Source organism: Mesoplodon mirus (assembly GCF_964341445.2).
Source record: "Mesoplodon mirus genome assembly, chromosome: 19".
Lineage (NCBI taxonomy): Eukaryota > Metazoa > Chordata > Mammalia > Artiodactyla > Ziphiidae > Mesoplodon > Mesoplodon mirus.
The window spans coordinates 2,812,442-2,827,048 of NC_138995.1; the positions used below are offsets into that span (position 1 = coordinate 2,812,442).

The 14,607-nt window shown below is 47.6% G+C and overlaps 1 long non-coding RNA gene across 1 annotated transcript in view; it reads left to right on the forward strand.

Annotated features, from left to right (window-relative positions):
• LOC309795096 overlaps positions 1–14,607 on the forward strand; it is a 32,498-nt gene that overhangs the window by 5,197 nt on the left and 12,694 nt on the right. The window contains exon 4 of the long non-coding RNA XR_014292216.1: positions 4,897–5,032. This is a non-coding gene — a long non-coding RNA (uncharacterized lncRNA). The remainder of the gene's footprint in view (positions 1–4,896; positions 5,033–14,607) is intronic.

Consider the following 14,607-nt stretch of genomic DNA (forward strand, 5'->3'; position numbering starts at 1 on the left):
ACTGCCATACCGTTTTCCACAGTGGCTGCACCATCCCCCGCAGCCGTGCACGAGAGTCCCAGTTTCTCCACAAGTGCCCCTGCCCACCCCCTCCCAGCCCAGGCCCTCCTCACCCTTCCATTCTCACCTCCTCTGTCGATGGGACATTTCAAAATTTCATGGGCAAAGACTGCTTTTAATGACCAGACACAGTGCTTGTGAAGGCAGTGGGGAGTGGGCATCCTCTAACACAGGGGATGGAATTCTCAATCACCCCCACCTTTCTTAAGAGCAGTATGTGTCAGGCTCTAGGTCCATCCACGTCTCTACAAATCACCCAATTTCGTTTCTTTTTATGGCTGAGTAATATTCCATTGTATATATGTACCACATCTTCTTTATCCATTCCTCTGTTGATGGACATTTAGGTTGTTTCCATGTCCTGGCTATTGTAAATAGTGCTGCAGTGAACATTGGGTTGCAGGTGTCTTTTTGACTGTCATACAGAGTAAAATAAGTCAGAAAAAAAAAGTATCGTTTATTAACACATGTATGAAGAATCTGAAAAAATTGATATAGATGATCTTATATAAAAAACAGAAATAGAGACATAGACGTAGAGAACAAACATGTGGATATCAAGGGGGGAGAGAAGGGGGTGGGATGAACTGGGAGATTAGGTTTGACACATACACACTATTGATACTACGTATAAAATAGATAACTAATGAGAACCTACTGTAGAGCACAGGGAACTCTACTCAATGCTCTGTGGTGACCTAAATGGGAAGGAAATCCAAAAAGACGGGGAGTATGTATATGTATAGCTGGTTCACTTTGCTGTACAGTAGAAACTAACACAACATTGTAAAGCAACTATACCCCAATAAAATTATTTTAAAAAGAGCAATATGTGTCAACATTTAAAATGTGCAGACATTTATAGGACAACATTGTAGGAATTTGTCCCAAGTAAGTGTTCAGACCAGATTGAAAAGGTGTGTGTGTATGCAAAGGTGTCTATCAAATGCTGTCAATAATAGCAAAATTAAATAAACTAAATTTCTGTTTGTCCATCAGCAGACACTTGCTTTTGAAGTTGATGGCTCCTCCATATGATGAAATATATGTCATTAACTTTAGGCGTATTGACAAGGAAAATGAGCATAATATAGTGTTCTACTACAGAAGCACACGACAGTGTGACTCCATGTTTGGATACACACACACACACACACACACACACACATAGACAAAGAAGACATATATTTGTCTATCTATACATACCTATATACTTATGTCTTCTACTGCAGGATATATATATATATATATATGTTTTCTACTTCAAGCTATAACCACTGTCTTGGCAATGAATACCCTCCCATCCCCTTCCGTGCAACCCTGATCTAAACTGGAGAAATCCTGGCAACCAAGAGGAATCCATATTTAGTGGTGTTGTCAAAATGGCCTTTCAATAGCACATTCATTCTGCACCCTCGAATTCAGGCAGGAAAGGGAAGGGGGAGCGAGAGAGAGAAGAAAAAGAAAAAGCCAAGTGTTTGTGCGAGCATCTTGGAGACCCGGGGCTCAATAAGGCAGGTGTTCTGCGGCTGCTTCAAGACCACACGGGAGAAGAGGCCGTCAGAGCACCCGTTACAGCGTGCCAAATCGCTGGAGCTCCGTCAGATCCAGCTGCAGAAACCCAGAGGGCAGAGTGCTTAAGGATGCATAAAACGCGGATTTTTCCATAATTATTTAAATATGTGTTAATGAGTGCTGCAAATGCAGTCGGAGTGTGACCATTAAAGGATTAAAAATACAGGCAAATGGAAAAGGAATAGCTTGAACAGTGGGGAAAGCACTCACATGGGGATCGAAATCCCCCAAATTTCTGTTTTGCCTCTAGTCCTGCTGCTCAGAGTCAGACACCCAACCTCACTGGGGCTCCATTTTCTCATCTGAAAATGATCAGCGGAGGGGAATAGATGGATCGGTCCCCCAGCTACAGAACTCCTGCATCCTCAAAACCTGCCAATCTCCTGAATTTAACAAAATCAGAGAATAAGAATTGTCTAAGGAAAAGGAGCCTGCAAGAAGATTATGGAACTTTGTGTGTTTTCTTAGCAATATAAACAGAGAAAAGACCCTGTTTTTTAAGCAAAGGAGTTGAGAATACAAATGAGCCATTCAGAAAACTCAGAGAAAAATTTGATGGACGGGGTGGGGGCTGTCAGATACTTGTGCCATTAGCCCCTGGTCCTCTTGTCCCCTCTCCTACCCGAGGGGAAGGCCATGAAAGCACCAACTTAGTCTAAGGTTCCTTTAAGGAGGGAGGAATTTACACCACTTGCCAATGGAGTGGAGGAAATATAGGAATGACACTTCATCATTTTTCTTCCCCCAGCAAGGAAAGAAAAAAAGAAAAAGAATGAAAGAACCCCAGTGCGAGACTGCTACATTCCATGCCGTTGACACCCAGCCTTTAATTGGAACTGCTACATCCAAAATAAAGAAAGTAGTGATTTCAGGGTATATTTTTGCCTACGTTTTTGAGGATGTTTTGGGCCTTTCATCTCCTTTGAAGGCGTGTCACCTAATTACGCCGCTTTCATCCGTGTATTCCCCAGTCGGAACATGCCAGTCCCCTGCATGGCAGTTGATCATGACGGACGGGTTTCCACTCTCCAGCTGGTGCAGAGCCTGGGTATTTGTGAATACCTGAATAAACTCCTTTAATCCAAAAACAAACTCCTCCTGAAAGAAACAGGCTGAAAAGGCCTTTCATGGAGTGTTTTCCAACTCACTGGTTCATGGTTTCTTTGGATCTCACCGTGCTTCCTGTACTAATGGTCTCTGACTGCATTCCCGACTGTGGCTTACTGGCCTGCCGAAGTCCCTGGCGTTACAGGGGAAGAAGGGGACAGGTGACACAGCAGATGCTCACAGGGGCTGCCAGCACTGCATAGGTGGAAACTGGACGAAATATATGTGGGCGAGAGCGCTGTGTTCTTCCTACAACTTTCTTACAGACGTGCTTCCCTAGGTGATGTTGTGACAACAAGGTTATAGTCACACAGGTGGGAACGATCTGCTGGATTCAAAGCAGATCTCTCAAATCAGCACTGAAAGTTCATAAATACAAGGGTTGATGACGCTGCTCTAATAAATAGATTTGCTTTTGGAAGATCGACAACTTGCATTATTTTTTAAAGTCTGTATTATTGAGATGATAGTGGGTCCGTTAAAAGAGTACCGTACCGACCTGGGGGTTGACCCAGGGCCCAGTGGGTGGGTGAAGTGCTGAGGCTGGAGCCCTGGACTCGGAGTTGTAAGGTTCAGTTGTGAGAACCAGCACATCCGCTTTCTAAGCCATATGAACTATCCTAACTTAGTCTTATTCTGTCCATGCCTCCGTAACCCGATCTCCAAGGTGAGGGGCTTGGGCTGCATCAGAGGACCTTTCCCTCAACCAATCAAAGTCGTCCTTATCTGAGCAAATGTCCCAGAGCCCCCACCCCTTTAGATCCTCTGCCCTCTGCCTGCTGTACGGTGATCCCTGACAGGGTCCAGTCTCGCCACTATTGCTGTGTAACAAACTACCCCAGAACAAACTGGTGTCAAGCAAAAGCCCTTTTATTCTGTTCACGATTTTGCAGATCAGCCATTTAGCCGCTCAGCTGGGCAGTTACCCCCGCCGTCTACCGTGGGGGTGCAGCCAGGTGTCAGCTTGGGCTGCAGGCAGCTGATGGCTCCCCTGGCCTGGACATCCCAGGTCTTCCATTCACATGGCTGGTGGTCGATGGTGGCCGTTGGCTGCGCCCTCAGCTGGGACTGTTGCCCAGAGTGCCCACGCGTGGCCTCTCCAGCATGGGGGTCTCTGTGTGCTCAGAATTCTTATTTGGTGGCCACTTTCCCCTAAGAAAAGTTTCCAGAGAACCAGGTGGAGGCTGCGTGGCTTATTGTGACCTAGCCTCGGACGTCATGCAGTGTTTCCTCCACTCCTTTCTACTGGTGGTCACAAGGTCACCAGGTTCAAGGGGAGGGGACAGCATTATAGAGGCAGGTCACGTGTAAGAGCTCCTGGGCATGAGACACGGTGGTGGCCGTCTTTGCAAATCATACTCTGCCTCAGGCTTCAAGAATCACAGCTGAAAATCTCTAATGTCTAGATTAGATTCAGTTTCTAATGGCCCTCCCTCTTAGAAAAGAAAAACATCTCTAATAGGGCAATATTTCTTGTTCAGACTATTTTTTTAAAGAGCTTAATCGAGGTATAATTGGTATGGAATAAATTGCACGTGTTTAAAGCGAACCATTCAGTAAGTCTTGGCATGTGTACGTGCTTGTGCAGCCATCACCACGATCATCCCCTAAATGTCCCTCATGCCCCTGTACCATCCCTCCCTCCTGCTTCCACCCAACAATGCCTTCATCCCCTGGCAGTGATCCATCTGCTTCCTGTCCCTGTACATGTCTAGAATTTTATGTATCTGATCATAAACTATGTACTCTTCTTTGCGTAGCTTCTTTCATTTGGCAGTTCTTTTGAGATTCATCTATGTTGTAGCGTGTTTCAATAGTTTTTTTAAAACTTATTTTAATTTTTAAAATTATTTTTAATTATTTAATTATAGTTGATGTACAGTAGCATGGATCAATAGTTTTTTCTGTTCTTATGGCTGAGTAATATTCCATTATATGGAGATAACACAATTCTGCTTATCCATTCATGCGTTGATGGACATTTCAGTTGTTTCCAGTTTGAGGTTATTATAAACAAAACTGCTACCTACATTTGCCTTCATTTCTCTTGGATACATACTTAAGGGTGGAATGGCCACATCATATGGCAGCTGTATGTTTAACTTTTTAAGAAATTGCCAAACTGTTCTCCAAAGTGGTTGTCCTGACTTTCAGTTTCAGCTCTGACATGTAAGAAGCTTGGCATCACTTCCATGCTTACCACAAGAAAAACCCTGAACAACCCGAAGATCGATGACTTTTCTTGGACACGTCAGAGAATTGGGGTCAAAGGGCAAACCATCAGAAGGTCGTAAGTACAATGTACTTCCTTGCAACAGGAGCTGCAGGAGCCGTAAACTGGGAGGAACATTTTGTTCAGATGACAAGCTGCTGGAGGCTGAGTGTGGGCTGCTGTGAGCATGAGAAATTCCCAGGGCTGCAGGCTTAGGGCACGTCCACAGTTTCATGGCTTTTACCTCCAGAAACTCCACCGGGCTTTACCAGCAACGAGCTGAGGAAGACCCCGCACAGGTGTGGTCCATCTTCAGTGTGGCTGTCTTCCCAGGTATGCAGTGGTACCTCACTGTGGCTTTTATGCGCAGTTCCCAAATGGCTAATGGTGCAGGGCGTCTTTTCATGTGGTTCTTGGCCACCCATAGATCTTCTCTGGTGAGGTGCCTGTTCCAATCTTTTGCCCATTTTTCTACCAGGTTGTTTGTTTGCTTATGATTGAGTTTTGAGAGTTCTTTATATATTCTGAATAAAAGTCCTTTATCAGATCTATGATTTTCAAATATTTTCTCTCATGATAGAGCTTGTCTTTCAATTCTCTTAACAGAGTCTTTTGAAAGCAGAAGTTTTGAATTTTAATGCAATTCAAAATTTCACACTGTTCATGCACAGATCACGTGTATGTAAAAGCTATAGATTATGACAAATCTAAGAGATCTTTGCCTAACACATGGTCACAAATGTTTTATCCTTTTATTCCAGAAGTTTTATAGTTTTAGGTTTTATGTTTAGATCTATGATCCATTTTGAGTTAACTTTGGTGTATGGTGAGGTTGTGATAGTTTGTATTTTTCAAGGGAAGAAAGTTTCCTTCTAGTCATTGTTTTCTGAGAGTTTTTTTTTTTTTTAATGAGGAATGGGCATTAGATTTTGTCAAACGTTTTTCCTATCTTTATTGAGATGATCGTATGATTTTCTGTTTTAGTTTGTTAATATGATGAATTACATTGACTTTCTAATCAATTAGTCTTGCCTTCATGGGACAAACCTCACTTAGTCACAATGCATTCTCCTTTTTACATATCACTGGATTTGATTTCCTAAATTTTGCTTAGCATTTTTGCTTCCATGTTCGTGAAGTATATCGGTCTGTAGTTCTCTTTTCTTAAAATTTGTCTGGATTTGGTACCAGGGTAATACTGCTGATTCATTAAATGAGTCCTTTTCGCTTTTTAAGAAAAGTTTGGGTAAAATTGGAATAATTATTCAACTTAAATGTTTGACAGGATTCACCAGTGAAGCCCTATGGGCCTAGAGTATTCTCTGTGGGAAGGTTTCTAGCTACGAATATAATTTATTAATAGAGAGTACTCTTATCTATCTAATCATCTGTTTCTTTTAGAGTTAGCTTTGGTAGTTTGTGTCTTTCAAGCAGTTTGTCCACTTTTTCCAAGTTGTCTGCAAGATCTGTAGTGGTGTCAATACTCTCATTTCTGATACTGGTGATTCGTGTCTTTCTCCTTTTCATGATCAGCTTGGCTAGATGTTTATCTTTTATTTTTTTGTACTTGAGTTTTGTTTTTTATTTAGTTTGACATTGCTTTTTAAAAAATTGTATTGAAGTATAGTTGATTTACTATGTTGTGTTAATTTCTGCAGTAGAGCAAAGTGACTGTACATATACATAAATATATACATATATATATATTCTTTTTCATATTATTTTCCATTATGGTTTATCACAGGATATTGAATATAGTTCCCTGTTCTATACAGTAGGACCTTGTTGTTTATCTGATGTTTATTATTGTTATTGATCTTCTCAAAGAACCAGCTTTGCGGGTCATTGGTCTTCTCTATTGTTTCCTGTTCAGAATCTCTCTCCACAAAAGGAGCATTTCCTTGCCTTTTCTTGCTTCCCCTGTGCCTAAGGAATCCCCTAAGACAATACCTCACGTGTCCCTGGTCTAGGGCTGAGCTCGAGGACAAAGTCATCTACTAGCTCCCAATTTTGTCAAACCCCCTCAGCCCCCTCAGCCCCAGTACCTCCAAATTTCACGTGACAATCAACTTGTTCAAAGGCGGAGCATTCCAATCAGGTACTTCAGTAAATGCCCACGTGTAGATTTTGAAATACTCTGCCCCCTACAGCTTCAGTGACAGGGATATGAATGCAGTACTCATTTAGTGACACGGATGTTCGTTCCCTGGCTCTGCCCTTTGCTAACATATGACCTTGAGCAAGTGACTATCCATCTCTAAGCGTCAATTTCCCTCTCTGTAAAATGGGAATAATAATAATAATAGGGTTGTTTAAGGACCCAATGAGACGATAAATGCAAAGAGCTTAGTACAGAATCTGGCACGGGGCAAGCAGTCTGTGAACAGTTGCTATTAAAATATGACAGCGAGCGTTATGGTCTGGGACTCCGTTCCCTTTACTACTAGAAAGGAAGGATTTATGGTCTTCCTTTTCTTATGTTGATGTTGGAGCTAATGTTTATTGGTTGTAAATGTTAAAAATATAAACCTGTGGTAGAAATCCACAGACTGTGCATTTTGTCCCGTTAGAGCTGAGTCCATGGCCACACCTGCTCTAGCACTGAAGCTTACATTTCCAACACCCAAAATACACCTCATTTATAAAAGTATTGCTTCAGAAGTTTGGCAGCTCTGTGGCCGTGTCACAGGAAGAGCTCAGATCACGGGTGTTTGTCCAAATACCATCACAGGTATTTCCCTGGGATGCAGTCGTGTTCACATGGCCGGGGAGGACGGGGGGTTGTGAGGGCTCGAGACCCCTGTGGAGCCGGGGCCTCTGAAGCCAAGACAGCTGGCCCTGCTCTCTGGTGGGACCGTCCTCACTGGCATTCTCGGGGCACGCTGTGAACCCCTGCGGCCGGGGGACTGGAGAGCAGAGGAGGGAGACACAGAGGAGCCAGCGCGGGAGAGCCAGAGGGGCCAGGATGGGCCGTCAAGTCAGGGAGGACTTGAGACCTGCCAGGCTTTCTGTGATGGTCTTTGTCTAGGGGGGTGCTGCATCCTGAATAGCACATGGCAGACATGGCTCTGTGTGACTCCCCAGGTGTGTTAGAAAAGGCCAGGCAGCCTCTGCTGCTCTATCTTGGGACACTGCGGGAATCTTTGACGGACACGTAAGATGCCCAGATGGCCAGTCACTCTATGGCCAACATGTAGCTGGCGAGAGGGTCAGGGGTGGCCGGGCCGTGGGGGACACAATGCAGGGGGGGCGTTGGGGGACAGAGAGAGAAGAGTGTGCTGAACCCACGAGGCGACCCCGACCAGCCCCCGTCTAGGTGGACCCGCGTGAGAGACACTGACTGAGCTGCTGACGGGACCGTTGTTGTGTTAGTATATTACTGTTGGGGGCGGCTTGTCACACAGCTAGCGTTCGTAACTGGCACCCAGCCCATGCCTGGTATGAGCCTCCGAATTTCTGAGGGCCTCGGGTTTCCACCAGTAGAGTGAGCATCGTAAGGCAGCCTTCTGAGCATTCCTGGGAGAAGCAGAGATGTGGAGAACCGAATCCCTGCCTGCGTCTCCACACAGCCTTCTTCTCTGTGCCTGTGTCACCTCCCTTTTGTCTCTTATAAGGACGCTTGTCATCTCAAGATCCTTGATCACATGTGCAAAAACCCTTTTTCCAAATAAGGTCGTGCTTACTGCTACCAGAGGTCAGGATGTCAGCATATCTTTGGGCATGTCAACCCCCCGTGGCATCCTTTACTTAAAGGCAGTGCGGTACAGGAATTAAGGAAAAGCCATCAGCCCCAGGCGTGAATCCCAGCTCTGCTGTTTCCCATGGGGTGGCCTTTACCTCTTTGATCACCGACCTCTCCATCTGTAAAATGGATCACCCACAGCGCTGCCGTGAGGATCGACTGAGATGACACATAGGACGGCCCTGGAGCTGAACTTAGCCACACAGTAGGGCCTCAGTACTGGGCAACCCAGCACAATTTCGACCTGGCAGTTAGTGGTCAACCATACTCCACCCACCAGACAGCAACGTCACATTCCGGGACTGTGAAGAGGGGCCGTGCTGGTCCTTTCCTGCGCGGGAGACTGGGCAGACCAGAGGGGGTCAAGGAGGGGGCGCTCTGGCTGGGAGGAGGCCTGTTTTAACCCCTTCCACCCTCCAGCCATGCAGGCGGGGCCTTTCCTTGGTCTCTCCTGTCCCGCTCTCCTCTTTCTCCGGCTTCGAGTGCCAGCCCGACAACGTTCCCAGCATGTCAGCCAAGGGTGAGCCTCCCCCGCACTCGCGGAAGGCAGAACTTTGGAAGACACGCTGTGGCATTCTTGGATAGCCGCGGCGGCCTGCGAGAAGACACATGTCCCTCTCTCTCTGGCTTCCCCGCCCTCCATCCATTCGCGGGCCCCCCAACAGGCCAGCAGCAAACGAGGGTCCCGGCAGCGAGCCCTGTGGTAGACTGAACTGGGTGACCTCTGCGTTTCCCACTGGCGCCCGCACCAGCCCAGGGCAGGGGCCTTCAAGCAGGCCTGGATTAGAGGTTTGGGGTTTGGAACATCCACATTGGGATAAAATCAGATTTTTTTTTTTTTTGAAGAAGAAGACAATTTCAGAAACACAGTCTGAAAAACAAAGCAGCTTTTTAGCTCTTTCTCTGAAATGACATCAGCGGCCACCACAAAGCCTGAATCGGCCCCATTGCTTTCGGCCATGGGGATGTATCATTTCCCCTCCAAAATACCCACGGCATTGTCCCGGATCCGAGCCGACCTGGAGCCACTCACTTGGTGGGAAGTGGCCGCACTTTCCCACCCGTGCTCCAGAAGGGCCTGGTAATTGGAAAAGTGCAAGTTGCAGATGAACTGGGAGCCCAGGCCAGGAAATGGGTTTTATGGCGCTGTGTTTGTCCTTGTTTTACATCCATCTCAATAGTGCCGTCCACGTGGGCATTCAAGGACTGGGATTCCGGGAACAACGTTGCCCGGGACCAGCTGCGCCCTGTCGCTCCCACCCCAGGCCCAAGCTCTCAGCCCCTCCCCACCCCCTCCCTCCAGCCCCATCCAGACTCTCTCGCCTCTGGGGTTTTCGAATTGTGTGGAAACTGGAGGATATTGTCAAGATGGATTTTGTTTAATGGAAGCAGCAACCCGATTGCACTTAAATTTGTTTATCACCACATAAAAATAGACGTATAAAAAAAGACCAGAAAGAAACACAGTGACATATTAACAATCTGGTTGTCTGTGGCTGGTGGGTTATTCTTTCTTAATTCCTCCTACTTCTGTAAATTTTCTCAATTTTGCTTTTGTAACACAGAAAACATTATTTATTAAAAACCACCAACTGGATCTTGTCTCTGGGCCAAAATGAGCTACTTAAGCGAGTGGAAAGTCAGGCTTTATGGAGAGCCGGCAGTCCCCAGGGACTTATTTCTTTGAAGAGACACTTTTTAAAAACTCAGAAATAATCTGCATAGTTGAAACTTCTGTTCCTCTGGGATTGTTATTCCTTCATTAGTTAAAGTGATTTACTGAGTCACAGGAAATTTCGCCGCTGGACCAAAAAGTGATTCCATTTCCCAAGCATTCACTGAGTGTTTGCCCAGATAAAGCTGCCACGTTCCTGCCCTGGGTGGGCGCACAGTCGAACGAAGGATTCGGGAGCCAGGTCTCTTGTTCATTCACTCAGCAAACATTTACTGAGCCCGTATTATGCACCAGGCACTATTTGGGGAGTGCTGGGACATGGCAGTGTATAAACAAGACCAAACCCCCTGTCTTCATGGGGTTTAAAATTTACGGCAAATGTAGAAAAAGCAGAATGTAAAAAATGCTCAGAAGGTTCAGAGGAAAGAGCTGTCTGTGATGGCGGTGATGGAAGGAGGGGGTGTCCATGTCAGGGAGGGGGCCATGGGTTGAACTGTGTCCCCCCCCCGAAATTCGTGTGATGAAGTCCTAACCCCCAGTGCCTTGGAATGTGACCATATTTGGAAATAGGTTTGTTGCAGATGTAATTAGTTAAAATGAGGTCTTCAGGGTGAGCCCTAATCCAATATGACTGGTGCCCTTATTAAAAGGGGGGAATTTGGACACAGAGACCTCTCCTGCTCTCTCCATGTCAAACATGTTCTGATTCATGTGAACACGTGTGTGTGTGTGTGTGTGTGTGTGTGTGTGAGCCTGGAGGGAGAGACCCCAGAGCAGCTAGAGGTTCCTTTCCCTTCTGCAGCCCAAGGCCCATCATTCGCCTTTGGGAGAGAGCTGATAGAAGCAGGGCCCCCGTATTTAGTCACTCATCAAGAGTAACTGAGCTCCTACTACAAGCCAGACACTACTCTAGGACGAAACAGACACAAATCCCTGTCCTTATGGACAGGAGATTTTCCTAAACACCTACTATGTGCCAAAAATTGCACTCAATGATTGAGACCTAGAGTCAACTGAGACAAGGTCCCTGTCCCCATCCATCTATCCATCCATCCATCCATCCATTGATTCACTGTTTCTGTTCACCTATATGTGTCAGGGACTCTGATAGATGGTTCAGGAAAGTAAAAAGGAAGATTCAGCTTAACAGTCTGATCAGGGAAAGAGATGTGTTTAAAAAAAATAAAACTCTAATCAATAAGTTCTCCAATGAAAGGAAGCACAAAGTACTTTAGAAATGCACAAGAGAGGGAGAGGCAAATAGCCTGGGATGAAAGATTTAGAGGTAACTCTGCAAAGGAGATGGGTTTTGAAGGAAGAATAGGAGTTCACCAGGCAGAGAAAAGGTTCACCTGTGCCAAATCACAGAAGCTTGAGTGAGGGCTGTGTGTGGAACAGCACACAGCCCATGCAAGTAGAACGTGAGATGCTGAGACCCCAGACGAGGCTGAGGAGCTGCATGGAATCGGGTCTAAAGACCCTGATAATCATTCATTTATTCCACAAATATTTATTGAACCCCTGCTGTGTACAGGCACCGAGGACACGACAGGGAACAAATGGGTGAAAACCTCTGCCTTGAGGGAGCTTATTTCCAGCAGGGGATGTAAGAAACACAAATGTAAGAGGAAAAAACAGGTGTTGATAAGTTATGGGGGGGCGGGAGCAGGGGAGGGGAGAGGGTGGTCAGGGAGGGTCTCGCCGAGAAGGTGATATGAGAGTAAAGACCCAAAGAAGGGGGGCAGTGAGGTAGGTGGCCCCCCGGGGAAGACAGTGCACCGAGGGGTGGTGGCCGGCACCGCGGCCCTGGGACAGGGGGCAGAGCCAGAGGGAGGGCAGAAGGGGCTGAACGCCACAAGGCACAGGAGAGACGGAGACCCAGGCTCTGGGGTTTAAGCGGGGAGGGGGGTGGCCTGACCTGGTTCTGAAGGATAACTCTGGCTCTGGGTTAGGAGCGGGCCCAAGGTGGAGAGTGAGCAAGGGCAGGGGGCACCTGAGATGTCAGCCCCAGCAGAGTCTCAGCAGATTCTGGGTTCCCAGGAATGAATGAATGAACGAATGAACAGACAAACGTGTAGCCTCAGGGCACTGGAGGCCCACATGGAACCTGAGAGACAGCCCTGGGGAAGAGGCTCATGACCACCGTCAGCGATATGACAGCAGCGGTCCAGCACTGCGTGCTCACTTCCTGGGCTCCTGGATCACATGACCACAAACTCCGCTTAAGACAGCACACACGTGTTCTCTCACAGCCTGGAGGTCAGAAATCTGACGTGGGTCTCACCGGGTCAAGTGAAGGCGTCGCAGGGCTGGTTCCTTCTGGAGGCTCCAGAGGAGAATCTCTCCTTTGCCTTTTCAGCTCCTAGAGGCGCCTGCGTCCTTCAGCTCGTTGCCCCGCGTCCCTCCAACCTCCACTTCCATCGTCACAGACTCTGACCTCCTGCCCTCCTCTTATAAGGCCCTTCCTGTTGCTACATGGGACTCACCTGGATAATCCAGGATCATCTCCCATCTCAAGATGGGGCCATTATGCAGCCGACCCAGGTACCTCTGCCAGGCTGTGCAAGCCCATTCCATCCATGGTCTCAGGGAGTCTTCACAGCTGCCCAGGGAGGCAGGTGCTTCCAGTGACAAAACTGGGGCTCAGAGAGGGTGAGTAACTTTCCCAGGGTCACACCTCCAGGACCTCGAGGAGCGGGGACGCACACACGCCGGTTCTCTCCCCGCCCTTGCTGGAATGACCCCACATCACCACGTGGCAGGGAAGACACAGACAAGCCCAACCCAGACAACCTGGACACTCACAGGGGTCCCCCAGCTGCAAACCATCACCGTGGAAAACCACATCAACTCTGAGAAAGACTCACCCCCAACCTCGTCCCTGTCACCCCACAAGAAGCCCAGTCTCCCGCGATTGAGAACAAAGTGCCTTTTGAGTGCCCAGGGTTCCTCTGAGGAGCCCCTTGGCGGGGGATGATTTCTCTGTGACAACCCGCCTCGTGGAGTGCTGCCGCCGAGTCGCTGGGTGAACCCGTGTGTCAAGCAGAGAAGAGCCAGAAGCCCCTCTGGCACCGAGCATGGGGGAAGCGGCCGGCCGTCTCCAGAAGAGGCAAGCAGCCTTGTTTATTTTCATTTTTGCGATTGAAAATGCTCACTTCCTAGGCCCCTCCGCTCAGTATGGCTGTTCCTTTAAAGAGAAAAAGGAAGTGTGGTCCTGGCAGCGTGAACCGAAGCAATAAAAAATAAATCTTGGTAATTGTTGTGGAGACAGAAAGCAAAACAAACCGAACTTAAGTACATTGCAAGAAAATGTCAGCGTCGGAGGCCCGGCCATTAGCGTGCGAAATCGTTTCTCTCCCCGGAGGAACCGCTGGATGGGGACCAGCCTGTTTGATTTTCTACATTCCTCCTTCTGGGGTTTCTTGGAATGTCAGACTACTGAGTTTTTTTCTTTTTCCTGAAAAGGACGGGTGGCTTCAGAGATGGTGATGGAGAAACGTCAGGAAAGAGCCTGAGGGAAGACAGCCGTCAGCGAGCCTTCACCGCTTGGCAATGGTTCCCATGTCCCAGGGCCCCTCGGGTGAGGGCAGCAGGCAGGGCTGGGAGGGGGTCCTCAAAACACCCCCTGGATGCCTCTGACAACAGCGGCTCCCCTTTAGCCTCACCAAAGGAAGCACCCAGCATCACGTCTGCAACACAGAAATAAAATGGAATATTTCTTTATTCTGGAGTCAACTCACCTGTGTTTCCAGAAGCGATAACAACCCTCCCTCTCTGTGCCACTTGCCACAGAAACAAACTTCAGAGTTATGAGTGGGTGTCCGAAAGGACGTGGACTTTGGAACAGGAGTGCATAACCCGAGGTGACAGTCTTGGAGCTCAGCCCGGTGCTGATTCCCAAAACAGCCCTGATTTGCCTGAGAGGGTCCCTGTTCGTGTGGGATGCCCTTGATGGGACCTTTCACTTTCGGAAGATCCTGGTTGGGATGACGGAGTGGCGTTGGCGGTCTGAAATCACACATCTCCCAGATGAGGAAACTGAGGCTCAGAGAGTGTCAGAAGTGGCCCAAGTCATAACAGGGGCCAAGCTGGGATTTAAACCCAGGCCTGGTTGAGTCCAGCACATGAGCGAAGCATAGACATGGCCGCTCGGCTTGAGTTTCCTCTGTCCACCAAGGTAACTGTAAATCAGACTTCGTTTGGGAGGAAACTCATTTCTATCCTGAACTTTCTGGA